Consider the following 15,989-nt stretch of genomic DNA (forward strand, 5'->3'; position numbering starts at 1 on the left):
TGCTGGGTCCCTGCTCCTGCCAACCTGGAAGTTCGAAAGCACGTCAAAGTGCAAGTAGATAAATAGGTACCGGTCCGGCAGGAAGGTAAACGGCGTTTCTGTGCGCTGCTCTGGTTCGCCCGAAGCGGCTTAGTCATGCTGGCCACATGACCCTGAAGCTGTATGCCTTTTCCCTCAGCCAAGAAAACAAGATGAGCGCCGCAACCCCAGAGTTGGCCACGACTGGACCTAATGGTCAGGGGTCTCTTTACCTTAAACAAAGTGAAAACTCATGGATGGCTATTCAAAATAAAAGTTAGAAAGCAGCTGTGAATCAAAGCAGCCATCATCAAACCCTGTACCACTTGCTATGATGAACCAAAGTGCAGGAGAAAACCAGGCCAGTAAATTTAGTGGTGCGTAAATTGTCCAGGGATATTTTTCTTTTCATCCTGGCAAAGGCCAGGCAAAAATATTTCAGGGACTGTCACATCCTACCAAGGACAACTTTCACATCTGCATGCACCCTTTTCTGGCCTGGGGTTTTGGCTGCTGTTCTGTTTCCAGAATGGAGAGCAGTGATGGACACAACATCACTCTGTCTGTGAATCACCCACCTGCCTGTGAATCTTGGCGGGTTAACCAAGCTGTTGCAGACGTTGGGACTGTCTCTATTTTGCAGGAGGGATTTCTGAGCATTTCGTAACTTGCAGTTTACACAGTTGAAGTGGATTAAAGTGCTCTGTTGCCCTGGTGCAACAAATCTGCCACAAAAAACTGGATCTCCGTCCCTCTATATGTCAGGTAGTCACCATCTTTTCAGCACCTATTGAAAGCCTTCCTTTTTTCAACCAGCCTTTTTTAGGGGCAGTTTCCCTCCCAGTCTGCATCTGTATTGGATTCGAACTCGTTTTTTGCTAATGAAATGGTTGCAATTGATGTTTAAACAGGATGTTGTGGCTGTTGTTATTGTTAAATCACTTCGATATATTTTATAGGAATAAAATCATGAATGGAATGAAATAAGGAGTACAGTGGTAGCCCAGGTTAAGAACTTAATTCATTCTGGAGGTCCGTTCTTAACCTGAAACTGTTCTTAACCTGAGGTACGACTTTAGCCAATGGGGCCTCCCGCTGCTGCCGTGCGATTTCTGTTCCCATCCTGAAGCAAAGTTCTTAACCCGAGGTACCATTTCTGGGTTAGTGGAGTCTGTAACCTACTCTGAGCTGAATAAAGAGCATGAAATCCACACTCTACTCCCGTGTATATTTCACCAGAGTATCCAAAACCTGATGGAGAGTTGAATGCAGTTCAGCACAATCTCTCTCTCTCTCTCTCTCTCTCTGCTTCTCCTTTTACTAAGCAGGGCTTGGTGCTAAGGTTGCAGATGTGCAAAGGTGCTGAAGCCCCTCCCCGCAAAGCAGTGATATCTTTTCGCTGAAGTGCAGGAAGAGGAGGAGGGAGGTGGGCTTTGGTGTGGGCTGCACTATGTGTGTTGCAGGTCCTGAAGGAAGAGCTCTGCCTGTCCCTTTTCACCCTGCGGCTGCAGTCCTGTGAACCAGGAGACTCACTCATCAGTCCTCATTAGCACCCCATCCCGAATGAGTTTGCTTGCTCCAGACCCTTTCCTGGCCTCCTTATGAGTCATGGTTAGAAACTGGAATTTTGCTCCTTCACTTGAGTGACAGGAAGGCAGGCACGGCTGGGCGAGGAAGTGACTCACTCTCCCTTCTGCCTACACGGATTTTCGATGGATCATTTCTGGTAGGACTACCAGAATGGTTTCGTTTTTCAGATAATCCCCTAGTCCCAATTCTACTTGACTAGATGATCCTCAAGGGTCCCTTCCGATTCTGCGGTTCTATGAAGTATACCTGCGGAATGAAAAGAATGTGGCGTTTAAACTTTTAATGGATGCTGAAAATGTGGGAGAAGAAATGAACCAGCCCCTTTTGAGCTGAGGACATGGGTGGTGCTGTATCTGCTTTCAGGGCTGCTTCTTCCTAGAGAAGCATTTTAGAGATGCTCCCTTCAGCAAGAGGAAAATCTAAGCCAAAATGGCCCTGATGAGCAGGGAGACCTCATGCAGCGTTCTGAGAGGCTGTTGGGGACAGCCTGCTTCATAGCACCGAAGTCTTAGACCAGGATCCCTGAGGTCAGTTTCTGCACCTGAAATTCAACAGAAGACTCAGCAAGAAAGAGCCAGACTGGCAGACCCAGAGACTTCGCGGCTGCTGAGGTTGCCTGAAATATACTCGAGTCGAGTGTGGATTTCATGCTCTTCATTCAGCTCAGAGTAGTGAGGAGTGGAAGTTCCCCCGAAATGTCTGCTTTATATACATTATTTACACCATGGGCCCCACGTGATTGGCTAATTCTGGGATTCTCCTGTAGACCAATTAGGTTGCTGATTCACGTCCACCCAGAGTTGGATTGGGTGGCTCCTGCGGACCAATCAGACTGCTGCATTCTGGATCCTATTGTTCTAGGACCAATCAGACTGCTGCATTCTGAATCCTATTGTTCTAGGACCAATCAGACTGCTGCATTCTGAATCCTATTCAACTCAGTACATAACATTGCCTTTCTTCCCCTTCCTGTGCCTGAGTGTACACACACTTCAAAGTTGCCTTACTAAGGGAGGCCCTCACGTTTAGCCAGAGGCCATAAGGTTCCAAAGGATGCCTGAAAGATGGAGAAGGGGGCGGATCCTTCCTCCTCTTCCATATTAGGCAAACTTGGCTGCTTGGGAGACATTGACTGGGCATCTGAGTCACCAAGCCGTATATGACGTGATGCAGGAGCCCTGATCTTACATTCGCTCTACAGCCACCGCGAAAGGGATCAGGCTGGTTTAAGATGGGAGGTTGCGGCTTTCTAATTTTAGCAATGTTTGCTTTAGAGTAAGGAGCTGACGATTCCCACTGGCATTCGGTACCCGCTCGGGGGCTGAGTCAGACCCATGCAGAACAACATTTGACCCAGTAAAAAGATACATGGCGCTGTTACCAAGAGCTGCGTCTCCATGTCACCACAGGCCGTTTGCGTCTGAGTCATCCCGGAGCAAAGATGAGTTTCAAGGCTGGGTGCCGCTAGCTCAGGAGAAACGGCTCCAGGCAAAGGAGAGGGATTCTCCTGGGAAGCATAAAAGGCAACATTGACGGGATGGAAATAAGCACATCAGAAGAGCCCTGCAGGATCTGCCCATTGTCCCATCTAGTCCTGTTCTCACAGTGGGCAGGCAGATGTGCCTCTTCTGGGAAGCCCCACAAGCTGGACCAGAGCATAAGAGCCCTCTCTCCTCCTCTGGCTTCCGGCCATTGGTATGCAGAAGCACTCTGAGCTCATAGAAAAGTTGAGTGACCAACCATAAGGGTTGTAGGCAGGGCATGGAACATTGCAGAACTGCCTCAGGGAATTCTTCAAATCTGTCAACTCAGAGAGAAGAAGACGAGTTTGGATTTGATATCCTGCTTTATCACTACCCGAAGGGATCACTACCCAAAGCGGCTAACATTCTCCTTTCCCTTCCTCCCCCACAACAAACACTCTGTGAGGTGAGTGAGGCTGAGAGACTTCAGAGAAGTGTGACTAGCCCAAGGTCACCCAGCAGCTGCATGTGGAGGAGCAGGGAATCGAACCCGGTTCACCAGATTACTAGTCCATTGCTCCTAACCACTACACCACGCTGGCATCAGCTGACAGAGAAGTTTTTTTCGTTTTCAATTTTTTTTGAAGAGGAGAGGGTTGGGGGAGATGGAAATTGCAGGGTATGGGTGCTTTAAACCACATATCCAAAGTCATTTTAGGACTTTATGGCCAGAAAATGCATCATGTATAACTTGGTTTACCACAGAGGTTGTCACGTCTTAATATAAAAAAGGGCGCTCAACTCGCTTTCAGGCCGAGGGAGCCAGAATTTGTCCACAGACAGCTTTTCAAGTCATGTGGCCAGCATGACTAACCCGCTACTGGTGCAATGGGACACCGTGACGGAAACCAGAGTGCACAGAAATGCTGTTTGCCTTCCCGCCGCAGTGGCATGCTTTTGAACTGCTAGGTTGGCAGGAACGTCTTAATATACCATCGACCATTGATACCATCAGCCATAAATGTCCTTCTGCACCGTCTAGAGGAGTTGGGAGCTGGGGGCACTGTTATGTAGTGCATCCACTCCTTCCTCGTGGGCCGTGTCCAGAAAGTGGTGTCGGGTTGTGTGAGAGAGTGTTCGGACCCCTGGGCACTCACTTATGGGGTGCCTTCGGGCTCTGTCCTCTCCCCCATGCTTTTCAACATGCTGCTGGGAGAGATTATCTGGGTTTGGGCTGGGTGTTCACCAATATGTGGATGATACCCAGATCTACCTCTTGTTTAAATCAGAACCAGTGAAGGAGGTGGACGTCTTGTGTGGGTGTCTGGAGGCAGAGGGGGGTGCATACAGTGGCAGAGCAACATGCTGCAGCCCCTGGAGCAGAGAACAGGCAGGGACATGGCTGGCGTGCATCCCGGGGGCATGTCATGTCACTCGCAGGGGCGTATCATGCATCCGGGGATGTGGGGCATACAGCGCGTGTCCTGGGGGAGGGGGGAGGCGGCCACGATGGCACCCTTTCCCCAAATGGTCCCGGGGCGGTACACTCCCCCACCCCACCCCTTCATACCCCAGTGGGTGGATGGCCATTAATGGATTGGGGCTGAATCCCAACACAGAAGTACTATTTGGGGGGGGGAGGCAGATGTAGGGAATTCCCTGATCCTGAATGGGGTAAATGTGCTCCTAAAGGACCAGGTGCACTTGCCAAAACCAATAAAAGCAGAAACCATCACCCATTTAGTGTGTGTTTGGGAGGGTAAAAAGAACCAGCTCAGATAATAAATTCAAAAGTTTCCCCCACCCCGGCACGAACACTCCCTGTATCTTTGTCTCTCAAACATAAGATGCTTTCTTCTGCCAACGTAAGTCAGTTTTGAGAGTGGGGGCCACAGACAGAGAGGCTGTGACTGAGCCGAACAGCAGTTTGCTGCATGCGATGAAAGACAAGAGTGGCCTCAAAACCATGCTGAAAATCTTGGTTCAGTCCCATTAACTACAAACCCCCAAATTTGGGATCCTCTGCAAACCTGTGCCAAAATTTGGCAGGATTTTTCCCCCCAGCAAAAACCCTGCATTTTGCAACACCCCACAAACTGAGCCATTGATCAAACATGGAGTTTTCGCTGCAAAAAAAGATGCAAACCCCCCTCCCTGCAAAACTTTGGCACAGGTTTGGAGGAGATTCCAAATTATGTGGTTCGTAGTTAATTTGCCGCCTTGGCTCTGCTGTGGCCAAGCTTCGAAATCTTGCACCCGTTGCCAAGAGCTGGGTGATGACGCCAGGGCAGCATCTGGGCTAGACTCTGAAACGCTGAGAAGGTGGTTCCAATTAGATGCCTTTAGGAAGCAGGTGTGAGTCCTGAGCCAAACAGGAATTGGTTTCTCAATTCCCCTCCTGCCCCTGGAGCAGTTTGGGGTGTTTAATAGTCACTTGATCCAACAGTCCCACCCTTTGTCAAGAGGAAATGGCCTCCCTCCTCCAGTCCAAGGCTTCTAGTGTTTAAGTCGTGTGATGCCACAAGAAATCCCTGCAACAAGGGCTAAAGAAGAAACAGGTTATGGAGTGGTACAATATGAGAGAGAGAGAGAGAGAGAGAGAGAGAGAGAGAGAGAGAGAGAGAGAGAGAGAGAGAGAGAGAGAGAGAGCGCTCTAGTCTCCTAGCTTTCAGCCTTGCTGTGGCCCTTGAATGAAAGTTTTCTGCTGGGCATCAGGGCTTTTTCACACTAATTTTCCTCCACATTTTCTAGGCACAGGTCTATGCTTTCCAGTCATATCTGAGCACTTTCCTCCCTGCCTGCTTTCCCCACAAAAACAAAAAACAAAAAAACAACTCTTTAATGCTCTCAGCAATCTGTGGAAAATGTGAATTGCCATTTCTTCCGATTCAGCACTAAAGATCGGGTTTTCCTGGAGAAAGCAGGGTGGGTGGGGAAAAGCACTCGGACACAGACTGGGAGTGTTAATTGTGGACAAGCCCTCAGTGTCTCATAAAGGTAAAGGTAAAGGTATCCCTGCCCATACGGGCCAGTCGTGTCCGGCTCTGGGGTTGCGCGCCCATCTCGCTTAAGAGGCCAGGGGCCAGTGCTGTCCGAAGACACTTCCGGGTCACGTGGCCAGTGTGACAAGCTGCATCTGGCGAGCCAGCGCAGCACACAGAAATGCTGTTTACCTTCCTGCTAGAAGCGGTCCCTATTTATCTACTTGCACCCGGGGGTGCTTTCGAACTGCTAGGTTGGCAGGTGCTGGGACCGAATGATGGGAGCGCACCCCGCTGCAGGGTTTCAAACCGCCGACCTGACGATCAGCAAGTCCTAGGCGCTGAGGTTTTACCCACAGCACCACCCGCGTCCCTTAAGGGGTACTTAAAACAAAACCTACATTATTTTTAGAAATCTGCAGCTGGGCCTCACCCTCTCTCCCCTTTTCTCCCTTTCTGTCTCCCAAGCTGTCAAAACATAGGGCCCTTCTGGACTGGGCTCTTCTCACAGGTTTTTTCTGTAACAGGTTCTTGGCACAAGGATAGATATTCTTCTGCTTTCTTTGTCGCTCCGCTCTGCTTCCGGACTGCTGCCGCATAATTGCTGTCTGGGGAGGCTGCAGTGGGGGACTAAAAGAAACCCTAGAACATTGGTGGTATGAAAAGTTGGGCAATTTCAGCAGGATGTTTATGCACTGATTGGAAATGAAGGAGTGTGACTGCCCCAAGACCTTTGGCAGGGGTCAACAGTATTCAAAGCAGGTTCTAGTTCAGGGGTTGGACTAGATGACACTTATGACCCCTTCCAACGTCACAACTATGATTCTACTATCATGACTGTGCAATGAAAATGCTGTCCAGAGGGGCCCTTTGGGTGTAGGCGCCTTCAAGCCAAGACTTGGGCTATTTTATCATTATGTTACCATGTGAAGTGTCATGGACACTGATGAGCAACATACGATTAGCATAGCTGCTGCTGCCACCTCTACTACTACTAGTAGTAAGCAATAAGGGATGTGGGTGGCGCTGTGGTCTAAACCACTGAGCCTCTTCGGCTTGCTGATCAAAAGGTTGGCGATTCGAATCCTCGTGGCAGGCTGAGCTCCCATTGCTCTGTCCCAGCTCCTGCCAACCCAGCAGTTTGAAAGCACGCCAGTGCAAGTAGATAAATAGATACCGCTGTGGTGGGAAAGTAAATGGCATTTTTGTGCACTCTGGTTTCCGTCACAGTGTTCCGTTGCACCAGAAGCAGTGTAGTCCTGCTGGCCACATGGCCCGGAAAGCTGTCTGTGGACAAATGCTGGCTCCCTCGGCCTGAAAGCGAGATGAGCGCTTTACGTTTCCCTTTTAGTAAACAATAAAAAATAATAATAATTCAAACTTTAATCAGCTTAACTATATAAACTAAAGTGCTGTAGATTATTCTGGTTATGGTGCCTTATGGTTTTGGTGCCTTTGGGGAACGAAAAATAAAATATTTAAGATGATTCTTTCCTCACTTCTAGCAGTAAGGCGTGGGAGCCAACTACTAGGGGCCGAGATCCCTTCGGCCACCCCAATAAAATGTTGTCCCCCCCAAAGTTGATGGACATTGCTGTTCAAATGGTTTGTGTGTGCCATGTCATGTAACTGATTGCATGGAGCAGGGCTTACCTGGCAATATTTTATTCAAGTTGGCACCCCGGCAGGGAGGGAACGCTTTTGTTTATTATCCCACATTTTGTTCAGCGTCCTGCAAAGGCCCCCCATACTGAGGTCCTGGTCATACGCAAAGATTTAAATGTAGCTTCTTGAATAATCAACCAGTTATCCCATCAGTTAATTGATTAGTCAACAATAGTAGGTGCAATCCCATTGAACACAATGGGACTCTTACTGCCGCTGAGCAGACATGTGTAGGATTGCACTGTAAGTAGGTAAAGCCCCTTTGGGTTGGAGACAGTTTAACAGCCAGGATCCCCTTATGGCTGGGCTTATGAAAGTGCCCCTGCATGGCTAACTCACTTGCCAGGTGATTGTGAGTACAGGATCAGAGATGGGAAACTGGCTGTGCTATTGTGGGGCTGATGGGAGTTGGAGTCCAATGCCATCTGGTACTCTACCCCCTGATACAGAGCATAGCTGTCAACATTTCCCTTTTTTTAAGGGAAATTCCCTTATTCCGAATAGGATTCCTCACACGAAAAGGGAAAAGTTGACAGCTATGATACAGAGGGATGAGTTCATCTTCTAGCAACCTGGGAGGGAACACTGTTTATAGTGGGGCTGGGGCTGTGTGCTTTGCACACTTGCCCCCCCCCCCCCGCATTCACCTGGAGGAGACACCAGCCCCAGAGCTTCCTGGCTTTGTGTTCGAGTTGTAAGGAAGGGGGCCGCTGACCTCGGCAGCGGCTGGCACTGCAGGTTTGCACGTAGACCTTGCCCTTTGCCAAACGTCAGAGAGGCAATTCTGCCAGCACAAGCCTCCTGTGAACCAGAAGGGATTGGCGGGCCTAGGACTTTGCTCCTGACATGGTGGGAAGTGTCAGGCTTTGACAAAGGAGATTTTGAGGGAGGTGGAGCAGCACATTCTCAGAAACGCTTTGTGTTTGTTTGGGATTTTTTTTTAAAAAAATACTATCTTATTTTCTCCCTTTTTTATTAGTTTTCTTTGTTATGCAACTTAACGGAAGCACTTCTTGCTACTTGTTTAGTTTTATTGTGTTTTGTTTCGCCAGTTTTGACTGCATTTCTGTACCGCACTTTGGGCCAGAAAGAAGCATGCGAAATAATTTTTTTCAGAGGCAGCAAATGTCTCTTGAGTGAGTTGAGTGAGATGCCAAGCAAGGCGGGTCCTGGGGAGTGTGCATGTTTTTTTTGGGGGGTGAGATCGAGCCCTAAGCCCAGTATCTGTGAAAGTTATTATGACTACTAGCTAGCAAAATGCTCATGGACCCTCCGAGTGTCCCTATTTTCCAGGGACAGTCCTGGATTTACAGAAGCTGTCCCGGTTTCTGATTTGATCCCATAATGTCCGGCTTTTCCTTAGGACGTTCCTATTTCCATCGGAGAAATGTTGGAGGGTATGGAGATATGCAACCTGCCCCCAACCGAAGCCAAGGAGATAAGTAACCATACAACCTTAGAAGACATCTAAAGGCAGCCCTATATAGAGAAGCTTTTTAATGTTTAATGTTTTATTGTGTTTTTATGTATGTTGGAAGCAGTGGCGTAGCGTGGGTTGTCAGCACCCGGGGCAAGGCAAGTAATTTGCGGCCCCTAACCCGTGGATTTGCGCCCCCTAACCCCCAGGTGTTGCGCCCGGTGCGGCCGGGGACCCCTTGCACCCCCCACGCTACGCCACTGGTTGGAAGCCACCCAGGTTAGCTGGGGCAGCCCACTCAAACGGGTGGGGCATAATTTATTTATTTATAATTATTTATGGTGTCCCTATTTTCACTGGAGAAATGTTGGAGGGTATGAAGTGTTAGGAGCTCATCCTACACTCCAGTAGGACCCTGGCAGAGACACATGCCCGACTGGCATGTTCTCTCCCTCCTGGTCTTTTGTTCGGGAGCTTCAAAAGCTTTCTTCTGCCCAAACATCACAGCGACCGATGCCAACAGACCCTTGCACACTTAGGGATATGCAGAGTCTTCGCAGTTTGCATGACAGACCTCAGCAACTCAGCATTTTGGCTAATCTAATTTATTTACATATAAACATACACGGAGCACTACAACATGGCTCCCTCTCTCTCTAGCTTCAGACAGCAAAGAGAAAAAACAAAGGACAATAGTCCCACTTCACGGAACACATTAACACAAACATCCTGTTTCCACTCTGTGGAGTCAAAACATATACCGTCATGTGATAGACAACAACTCCATGACTGCAATCACAGAGCAGGAATTCTAACATGAAGACACCTGCCAGCAACAATGCCTACCCTTCATACGGAAGATCCTAGGTTCAACCTCCAGGCAGCATCTTCTGGTAGGGCTGGGAGAGATTCCCTGTCTGAAACCCTGGAGAGTCACTGCTGGTTCACAAAGCTGTCTATCCCTGGCAGCCTGCTGTTGGGGGGGGGGGGCAGATTCCCTGATGCCTGTCAGTTTCCATGAACAATAAGACAGAGCTGAAGAGGGCTTACCTTCTCTGTTTGGTATGCTTCTAGGATGATGAGGAGAGTCTGCCAGTATTGGGGACTCACCTTGTCCTCACTTTCAGAGAAGAGGGAAGAGGAGGAAGCGCCCTGCTGGTGTTGCCCCATATGCAGGGGGCCAAGGTAAGTGTGTGTGTGTGTGTGTGTGTGTGTAAGTGAGTGTAAGTGAAAGACCCATTCATTCATTCATTCATTCATTCAATTGATATACCACCCTTTATGAAGAAATTCCAGAGCAGCCTCAGGGCTGGATTTAGGTTTGATGAGGCCCTAAGCTACTGAAGGTAATGGGGCCCTTTATATGTCCAGCTGTGTCAACAACAAATTGTCACTGTTTTTTGTGTTGAATATATGCTATATGGTAATTTATGGACCTAATAGGTATCTAAAGCCATTTGCACATGTTGCCATGCACCCAGTCCATGCAGAATGCAGGCACCCTATATATAGAAATGAGCAAACCAGTGATATTTTAGGGAGCAGACTAGCAGGCAGGGCCCATTACTTACATCATAGGAGCCTACACAACACAAAACACTGTTGCTGTATGTAGGTTTTATTTTATTTGTTTTTTTATCTTATATTTTGGAAATGTACATCCCGGTGTTTTTTCCTTTGAATTATTTTGGGGGCCTCCAAGAAAGTGGGGCCCTAAGCTATAGCTTGTTTAGCTTATACGTAAATCCAGCACTGCAGCGTATAACATTAAAAACATGCTACAGAACATCAATGATAAAAACATAATAAAAACACACTGACTGATAGTCATCATCATAGCAATCCTCTCTGCCCCACACTTTCACAGACCACAGATGACTTAATAGCCATAAGCCTGGGTAAAGAGGAATGCTTTTGCCTGGCGCCGAAAGACATGTAGTGATGGCACCAGACGAGCCTCTCTGGGGAGAGCATTCCACAATTGGGGAGCCACCACAGAAAAGTATCTGCAGCTGGGTCCTTGGTCTCTATCAACCTAGAACCACCCAATAAGCATGAAAGGGTTGCTTTTAAAGCCTCTCCATGCTCCGAAGCGAGGGACGTGGGTGGCGCTGTGGTCTAAACCACAGAGCCTAGGGCTTGCCAATCAGAAGGTCGGTGGTTTGAATCCCCACAACGGGGTGAGCTCCTGTTGCTCGGTCCCTGCTCCTGCCAACCTAGCAGTTTGAAAGCATGTCAAAAGTGCAAGTAGATAAATCGGTACTGCTCTGGTGGGAAGGTAAACGGCATTTCTGTGTGCTGCTCTGGTTTGCCAGAAGCGGCTTAGTCATGCTGGCCACATGCTGTCTGTGGACAAACGCCGGCTCCCTCGGCCTATAGAGATGAGCGCCGCAAACCCAGAGTTGTCTGTGACTGGACCTAATGGTAAGGGGTACCTTTACCTTTATGCTCTGAAGCTAAGCATTTGGGAATGTGGAAACCACAAGGGTGGTTTCAGTTCCAAGAGAATGGTGTGCAAGTTCTATTATGTACAATGGAACTTCGGGTAATGCACAGATTAAGTCCCTCCAAAAGAAGATATGGTGGTCCCTCAAATGATTTGCACAGAGAATAGCAGATGTAACTGAAAGGCAGATCTGCATTGATCATTGCATTGCGTCCTTAATTATTATTGTTGCATAAGTATAAGTTTATCTTAGAAGGGGCGTGGCTGCGACTATCCTGATGCAAACCTGCACTTCTGAATTTGCCACTCTACCACCACTGCCTGCATGGAGACATCCTCCCCGTAGCTTCTATTGTGTTGGCTGACCCATTGAGAAGAGGAACTCTGGGGCTGTTCTCTTCAATCATAGAAGGGAAGTTGCCGGCAGGTAGCGTGCAAGCCATGGGGTCAACTAGAAGGGAAGGCAAGGGATGGGACCCCTGCAATTTGAGTTTTCTCCTGAGGCATTCAAATGTCTTGGGCTGCCAGCCCTGAAGGTGAAAGCGTGAGGGCTTTGGGGAGTCTTCTATTTTACACAAACACACAGATTTCGCAAGAGACTTTTTTTAGGGAGGGAAGTTAAGCAGACAGAGGGAAAATATCCTTGACAGCCTTCTTTTTTAGTCTAGCCCAACCTGAAATACAGGATTTCCTGGCCAGGGGCCTCCTGTGTGGAGGTTGTGTAAGCCACACATCACAGGTGCTGCTGTTGCAGCTGCCTTCAGTTAACTCCTTCAGTTCCTCCGGCCTGGCACTGGATGGCCTCCCTCCTCTCACCAAGGGAGAACAAGACATGCCTTAGCACTCTCTGAGGCCGGCCAGACTCTCTCAGGGCCAATCCTTCTAGGTAGGCTGATGGTTTTGTTGCTGCAATCCCACAGCCGGTCATATGGGGCCACCATAGTCTTTAGAGCAGTGTTTCACGAACGTGAGTTTGCTGCTGTTTTTGGACTACAGTTCTCATCATCCCTGACCACTGGTCCTGCGAATGATGGGAGCTGTAGTCCAAAAACAGCTGGAGACCCAAGTTTGGGAAACACTGATCTAGCGCTTGAGGTCAGAGCCTCAGAGCTTGGCTCTGGGATATAGCCTACTGCTGTCCAGAAGGCTAACCAGGCTTGCATCACTTAAGACCAGGCTAGATGAAGTAGGTATGTGGCATGAGTCTCTCTCCTTAGCACCCATTCAGCTGGGTTATTGGCACAACAGCAGCAGCACAGCCTCAGTGGGGAACCTGCAGCTCTTCCTATGATGCCGGACTCCAGTTCCCAGCAACCCCCAGCCAGCATGGCTAATGGTCAGGGGTGAGTTTTGGAGTTCTAGTCCAGCAATATCTGCAGATGCGAAAGACAAGCAGAACCTCTGCGTGTGTCCAGGTAGGGATGCAGACCAGAGGCACCAGCTTCTCCAAAGGACTGGGGGAGCCCGGTGCAACATCTCTCACTCACACACACACACACACACAACATCGTGCAAAATCCTGGTGTTATAAGGTGCCAGGGGCCGGCGATGAATGCCCTCTGAACATCAAGGGGGCCTGACCCCTCCAAAAAATACATTCAGAGGGCCAAAACTGCCTCAGCCCCTATGATGCAAACAGTTCTTTAGATAACCCAGCCCCAAGCTGCTTATGGCCTTCAAAGTCAAACCTGCAATTTAATAGGGCCTGGAAGTCCACTGGAATACAACTGGAGCAGTATTGGTGTGACAGTTCCTGTGCACTCAGTTCCGGCAAGTACCTGTGCAGCCACATTCTGCACCAGCTGAAGTCTCCACGCTATCCTTAAAGGCAGTCCCATGTAGAGTGCATTACAGTAGTTCAGATGATCTGCATCTGTAGCAGCACAACCGGATGCCCCCAGCTGTCTCAGCTGCAACAAAACCTGTCCCTCCCGTATCAGTCTCTACAACCACAGCAGGTACTGCAACCTTAGGAGCCAACTTCAAGGGGCCGAGGGGTCTTCGCCCCCCCCAATAAAATATTTTAGGGGACCAGCCCCTCCCCTAATGATGGGCATTGCCATTCAAATGGCATGTGATTAATTATGTGGGGTGGTGCTTACCTGCCTCCCCCCCCCCAAATATTTTATTCAAGTTGGCACCCCTGGCTGCAACCTTCCAATGGTTTGACTTCACCCCAATGGCCCACTCCTCCATAATATCCCAAGAAAAGATGGAGGCCAACTAGTTTAGATGATGTAAAGGACCCCTGACCATTAGGTTCAGTCATGGCCAACTCTGGGGTTGCGGCGTTCGTCTCGCTTTATTGGCCGAGAGAGCTAGCATACAGCTTCCGGGTCATGTGGCCAGCATGACTAAGCCGCTTCTGGTGAACCAGAGCAGCACACGGAAACGCTGTTTACCTTCCCGCTGGAGCGGTACCTATTTATCTACTTGCACATGGCGTGCTTTCGAACTGCTAGGTTGGCAGGAGCAGGGACCAAGCAACGGGAGCTCACCACGTCGTGGGGATTCGAACCGCCGACCTTCTGATTGGCAAGCCCTAGGCTCTGTGGTTTAACCCACAGTGCCACCCGTGTCCCTAGATGATGAGGATGAACTAAATTCATAGACCTCTTCACAGGATAAAGCCATCAAATCAGTGAACAAGATATGATCTGAACAAAACATAGAGACAATTAAGGCTAGGTCCACCTTTTGGATTCCTCCCTGATTTCATTCATTCTCAGGGTCATTTTGTACGTTCCCAGTAATAAATTACTCTTGACATTCCCATGGATTCTATCAAGGGTTCCATGTCTAGATTCCTCCCTGGGCTGGGCACATTGGAGATTATGCTTTGGCTGCAAATGGTGGACCACCTTCTCCTTCCTGCCCCCTTGTTCCTTGCCCCAGTTTCAGCAGCACAGGAGTCAGGGTCTAACTCTCTCCCTTCTCCATAAACAGATCTGCCATTGTATTCCTGGAGTCTGCTGTTTCCCTCCTAAACCTCCCAACAAGAAACATCTCTCGCGGTTCAGAGAGTCTGGTTCTCCTTCGGCCACAGGGGGGGAAAGTACATTTGGTTTTTAACGACTTCGTTTTTCCAGAGGCTGGCTGCACGACGAAAGAAATGAAATATGTCTCGTGCAATTCAAAAATGTTCAGGGGTGAGGGAAGCCCCTCGACAAGATCTGTTTCGGCAGCCAGACATCTGTAAATGCTGCCAGTCGGGCAGCCGCAGGACCCGGGAGCATCTCGCCTGCATGTCCTCTGGTGCCTCGGAGACAGGATGCAGCAGAGCAGGGCCAAGAAGCCCCTGATTGTTGGGATGAATTATGGACCCTTTGGCTTCGCAAGGGAACCTTCTGTCTGCGGCTGAGGCTCCCCAGAGTCACAGAGGTGGATGCTGGATTTAACATCTCCTGCCTCTGTTCGACCGTGGCAAGGAACCTCCCAGCGTTATCTGCGAGGAGAGGAAGGAGTCTGGGAATGTGTCGGAAAGGGACAAAGTGCAGCCCTGGGTTCAGAATCCCTTTCCCATCCGCTCTCTTGACAGCTGAGGATGAATTCATCACATCCTTCCAGAAACAGACCTGGATGCCGCGTTCCCACTTCACCGTAGCCAGCTGAAAACTCTCTGTGTGCTTAAAAGTCAAACAGCACCGGCTAGTTGCTCTGTTTACCTTCCTATCTTTGTTTGTTTAAGAGAATTATATCCTGCCCTTCAGTATTTCTCTTCTCGGGGAAGCTTGCAAAATTAAACAGTTGACAATCGGTGCTTTTCTTATAGGGGAAAAAGGGTGCTGGTACTGCATACCATTCAGTACCCCCCAGAAAAAGCACTGAACAAAATAATAATAATAATAAAAAATCAATGAGAAACCAATGAGACTGGCGTGCATGGCAGCCATCTGTGAGCGATTTCTGCAGCACTTCCAGGAGAAAGTTGCTCCAGTCTGCAGCACCTTGGGTGATGCAGGGCTTGCAAATCCAGTGTCTAAAGTAGCACTTTCACGTACTTGATGGGATTGATTTCAGTTCATGCAGCTTGGTGATGTGAACAGGGCACTTGCAATGATGGGACCATTATTATTATTATTATTATTATTATTATTATTATTATTATTATTACTATTATTATTTCAACTTATATACCATCCTATACATGGAGGTCTCAGGGTAGTTAACAACAAGACCACAACATATAAAATCAAACCAGATGCAATAACCCAGTAACATGCACCCCCCAAAAGCCACATTCTAAAAGGGTGTTGGATGTCAATAAGATCCACCAAAGGCTTGGTTAAAAAGGAACGTTTTTGCCTGGTGCCTAAAGGTGTATAATGAAGGCGCCAGGCGGACTTCCCTGGGGAGACCATTCCACAGATGGGAAGCCACTGAAGAGAAGGCCCGTTCTCGTGTTGCCA

The 15,989-nt window shown here is 48.8% G+C and overlaps 1 long non-coding RNA gene across 1 annotated transcript; it reads left to right on the forward strand.

Annotated features, from left to right (window-relative positions):
- The first annotated feature begins 659 nt into the window (after positions 1 to 659).
- Positions 660 to 10,285, forward strand: LOC309377044. Its single transcript, XR_014171402.1, has 3 exons — positions 660 to 783; positions 1,347 to 1,472; positions 10,209 to 10,285. It is a non-coding gene; the product is annotated as an uncharacterized lncRNA (long non-coding RNA).
- Positions 10,286 to 15,989: the final 5,704 nt, after the last annotated feature.

Source organism: Podarcis melisellensis, assembly GCF_964234715.1.
Source record: "Podarcis melisellensis genome assembly, chromosome: 8".
Classification (NCBI taxonomy): Eukaryota; Metazoa; Chordata; class Lepidosauria; order Squamata; family Lacertidae; genus Podarcis; species Podarcis melisellensis.